The following is a 4,958-nucleotide window of genomic DNA, read 5'->3' on the forward strand; positions in this document are numbered from 1 at the left end:
AAAAAAAAAACCCCTCTGTTGTAGGATTTTATGTGGGAATGTTAAGGGATCCCAATTCGAAGACAGTTTTAGGGTTCTGCATTTTCTAGGCGAGTACACTCTATGTTTAAGGGTTAGGTGAGTAGTTGAGGATTAGCTAGCGTCCATAAACGGGTTCTGTTTGGAGCCCATGGAATCTTTAAGGGTTCCTCTAAAGAGACAATAAAAGGAAACATAAGGGTTCTGGATTTTTTTTTAAAAGGGTTAATTATGGGTTCGTCGGATAAATTAGGGTGAATATCTTCCAATAGATGATAGGGGAGCACTCTGTCCTACGTAGAACCTTTAAGGGTTTCCCCATAGGGCCAACTGAAGAACCAGTAAGAGTGTACGCACTATACTGTACAGAACAGTGTATATACACACAGTTTGTGCATTTCTTTATACGTCTTAATCGAGGAGAACTCGGTGGGTTTGGGCTTCATGATTCGTTTCCGATAACAGCAGCTGTATATTAACGCACTCGTTCTAACACGTCATCGTTTCTATAGTGACGGCTCGGGGAAAACCGCGTGCCATCGTTGATACAGTGCAGAACGCGGAAGGAGGCTCCGGTGTCGCCGCTCCGTAATAGTCCGAGGTAAAGCTGTAACTTTACGTTTTCCGACATCTTTACGACAACGCTTTGCGGTTTCTCAGTAAAAACAATACGATGTTTTTTTTTCTTCTTCTTCTTAACTCCGTGAGTGGGGAAAAAAGCGAGGCCAGGAAGGGATTGGCTGTTTATAGCTGCTACAGTATAACGTCAGTATTATTTGTCGTAAGTATTATCGTATCGTATCGTATCCTCACACACATCAGAGTGCACCTTTTATACGCTTGTTATTTTTACTTTATATTTACAGTATACTCTTTCTGTGTGTGTGTGTGTGTTTCCTCCACATCAGCGCACTGAAGTTGATGAAATTGCCACCTCCAGCTACTCCGAATGAAGACACGGATTAAAACCTCACGCGCTGAGCCGCCGCTTTATTAGCGATGAGATCTGTGCCCGTAATAAACAATAACGCGGGAAGGTTTTCACATTCCGCATGAATTAACGTCAGCGCTCGCTTTTTAATTGGACGTGTTTCTTATCAGCGTGTAACTCTTAATTATCGCGCTGGAATTCAATCTCGGACCGTTCTCACTAGGACTTTTCATTATTTATTTCTGGGGTTTTTTTGCGGGGAAAAAAAAACAAAAAAAAACACCCATGGTTTGTTATTCGGCCCAAAGCATTCACTCTGAACGATCACCTGTCGGGCGAGTTCACCCGTACACGTGGTTTTACGTTACGCGTTCGATAGCGTGAGATAAGTTTAACGATCGTTTTGATATTGACATTACGGTAGAGTTGTAGAGAATGTCGCGCTACAGACGCTGCACTTTTAACTGGATATGAATCACAGCGTTTAGGACAAAAAAACAAAATGGCCGACGTTCCAGTAATGGCTGGACTTTTTTTTTTTTTTTTAACGATCAAAAACATATCGGTGCGCAATTTTCACACGCGCGCTCAAATAATCGGTCATAATAAAAGTACATTTTTAATCCTGCAGAGGAGGAACGATAAGAACTACTCTGCGGTTACACAGTGTAAATTTAACATCTCGCGTATCGCGGTGTTCGCTGACGTGCGCTGATATCTGCCTGTAATTTCTCCTCTCTTTTTTTTTTTGTCTCCCCTTCTGATGATTTGTCCTTTCTCAGGAACGTGATATAACATTTAGCTCATAAATCACGGCAGCGGCGGAAGCTCCATCATCCTCCGGCGTGCACAGAAGACGAGCGGCGAGCAGCTTCTTTAATTCAGCGTCCAATCAGTGTGATGGAGAACCTCTCGGCTGGACGCGCACCAACACCAGCCACTAGATCATCCTCGCGCGCTTTCTATTTATCGAAGCTGTGTGCGTGTGTGTGTAGTTGTTGTAATATATCAGTGTATATAACTGTACAGCATTACAGTAGAGTTTATAGAATAATGTTACGCTACAGACGCTGCACTTTAATTGGATATGAATTACAGCGTTTAGGACGGAGCCAAAATGGCCGACATTCATGTAATTATGTAGTATTTATTTAAAGTTTGTTATAATCATATATAGTTGATTGTAAATAGCTAAAACTGATCTAAGATTTGTTTCCTGACACAAAAAGACAAAGATTTTTAATCCGTTTAATTGGAGCGTGTGTGTGTGTGTGTGTGTGTGTGTGTGTAGACTGTAGTGTCAAAGTAAAAACCCAAGCCACAGAGGAGGAAGAAGTGTGTTTACGCTGATTGGACGTCACGTAGTTAAGCGAATTAAAACAGTTGAAAATCGATCAACGTCTGCGTAACAAACGTGTCGGGGGGGGGGGGTTGCAGCTGCGACGTGACAATTAACGACGTGTTTATTCAAAGCGCACTGCGTCCCAGAGGACCCGCTGAGGTGCGAGTGACTTGTTGACTTCGAGCCGTGCATTTAAATATCTCTCTCACACACACACGGACACGAAATCGCGTTAACGTCGACAGATTCCGAATATACGGCGGCGTTTAGCATTCTGCCGTGACGTGAATTAGCCACGCGCGGCTGCACACGTGACGGAGAGGAAATGAGGATTAAAATCCGTGCCGGATGTTCGGCTTGGACTTCCTCGGAGGACGAAACGTTCGTGACTGATGAGGTGACTGTTACAATAAAAAATGTAATATGTTTAAAAAAAAAAATAATAATAATAAAAAAACCCCACCTGAGTTTGATAGATTATAATAATTTCATTATAATGGCTAAATTAATAAAGGAATATTGACATTTTCCCTATTTTCATGTTTACTTGTTTTTAAAATATTTTTTTTTGCCCGAAATTATTTCCTATAACCTAGTTTTTCTTAAAAGTTCCTTAATTTTTATTTATTTATTTTTTAAAATCTATTTGTTCAAGTATTACTCTTAATCCGTTTTTCATTTCCCCTCACTGTACTGTTTAAAAACATTTAGAAGATCAATTTCCTGTTTATTTTTCTTCCTTTTTAACTCCCTTTTCCCTTTAGAGCCTATGACTGTTTCGTTGTTTTCACTTTATTTCCTCCGCTTCATGAGAAAATTTGTACAAACCTGATGGTTGTTGCGTTGTCCTTCGACGGTATGGACGCTAACCCTGCTGACCTAGCACTGACACGCTGATAATCACCGATCTATCCGTTGTGGATCCTCGTTAAAGCTTAATTACCGTGGCCGTGTCGCCGTCAGCTGATCGTTTAGTTTATCATTGGTTCATTGTTTCCGTTTCCTCATGAACTGCTAATGACGCTGCCGGTGATCTGAGGAGTCTGAGGTTTCCTCACATGAAGTAACTAGCTAGCAGTGTCATTAAGCTAATAGCGAATGGTGTGGTAATTTATGCTAACGAGGTGTTCATCGAGTTCTCGACCTGTGGCGCTGATTTAAATGTTTAAATACAGGAAGATATCTGAACACGCCGTACTTCCATCTACTTGAATCGGAACGTTCTCTTTATACGGCGTAAAAACGTTTTAGCGTAAAGCGTTCGTAGCTGTACGTCTATTCTAAAGCTAACTAAATAAAGGCTTTTTAAAAAAAAAAAAAAAAAAAAATTAGCATCAGTTTGCTACAGGTCCAGAACAGCATGAGAGGGATAAACGTAGCACGTTCGTTTGGTTTTCCTTCCGTTTGCAGGACGAGTGACTGAAGTTTGCGAATGTTTTCAGATGAAGTTCTCGAGCTTTGGACCCACGTGATGTGCCCCGCGTGAGCTGCTGATCCGATGGCGTGTAAACCAGTGAGTGGAAATCTTCATCTCCTTTAATCCGTTCGTGTGTCAGATGGAAATGAAGCTAATAATCCGCTAACGCTGGTGTAATCCTGCAGAATTCCTGCTTCCTGTTTCCTCTCTCAGGACGTGTGGGTTTGGGGTTTAGTGAAGTGTTGGAGATTGATTTGATTTTTACTTCTGGTCCACTTCCTGTGAAAACGACAAGTTCATCTGCAAACACGAAAATAATCACAGGCTTACTTTGATGACGTTTTCCCTTAATCGTTCATTACAGTCTCTTTTTCCCCCTTTTCTCATTTTATCTGAATTAAATTCATTAAAGATATATATTAAATAGGTACGCGTATTTGGGTATCTATATCTAGCTAATTATATACAGTGCCCTCCACTAATATTGGCACCCTCGGTAAATATGAGCAAGGAAGGCTGTGAAAAACTTCGATCTTTTGTTCAAATAATTCACAAAAACTACTCTGCTCTCATGGACATCAAACAATTACAAACACAGCACAGGTTTATTCCAAAATATCTTTGATAAATATAGGTGTGCAACAATTATTGGCACCCTTTTAGTCAGTACTTTGTGCTAGCTCGCTTTGCCAAGATAACAGCTCTGAGTCTTCTCCTATAACGCCTGATGAGGTTGGAGAATACATGGCGAGGGGTCTGAGACCGTTCCTCCATACAGAACCTCTCCAGATCCTTCACATTTCGAGGTCCACGCTGGTGGACTCTCCTCTTCAGTTCACCCCACAGGTTCTCTATGGGGTTCAGGTCAGGGGACTGGGATGGTCATGGCAGGACCTTGATTTTGTGGTCAGTAAACCATTTTTGTGTTGATTTTGATGATGTTTTGGATCACTGTCCTGCTGGAAGATCCAACCACGGCCCATTTGAATCTTTCTGGCAGAGGCAGTCAGGTTTTCATTTAATATCTGTTGATATTTGATAGAGTCCATGATGCCATGTATCCTAACAAACTGTCCAGTTCCTCTGGCAGAAAAACAGCCCCAAAACATTAAAGATCCGCCTCCATATTTAACCGTGGGCATGAGGTACTTTTCCATATGGCTACCTCTCTATTTGAGGTATATATTGTGGCAAGCTCTATTCTGGTTTCATCTGACCGTAGAACCCGATCCCATTTGAAGTTCCAGTAG

At 41.4% G+C, this 4,958-nt stretch overlaps 1 long non-coding RNA gene across 1 annotated transcript; it reads left to right on the top strand.

Moving 5' to 3' along the window:
* Positions 1-2,377: 2,377 nt before the first annotated feature.
* Positions 2,378-4,284, top strand: LOC128621749 (uncharacterized). The gene is made up of 3 exons (XR_008388316.1): positions 2,378-2,688; positions 3,734-3,804; positions 3,894-4,284. It is a non-coding gene; the product is annotated as an uncharacterized LOC128621749 (long non-coding RNA).
* The last annotated feature ends 674 nt before the right edge of the window (positions 4,285-4,958 follow it).

This window comes from Ictalurus furcatus, chromosome 1 (genome assembly GCF_023375685.1).
Source record: "Ictalurus furcatus strain D&B chromosome 1, Billie_1.0, whole genome shotgun sequence".
In the NCBI taxonomy this organism is placed as follows: domain Eukaryota; kingdom Metazoa; phylum Chordata; class Actinopteri; order Siluriformes; family Ictaluridae; genus Ictalurus; species Ictalurus furcatus.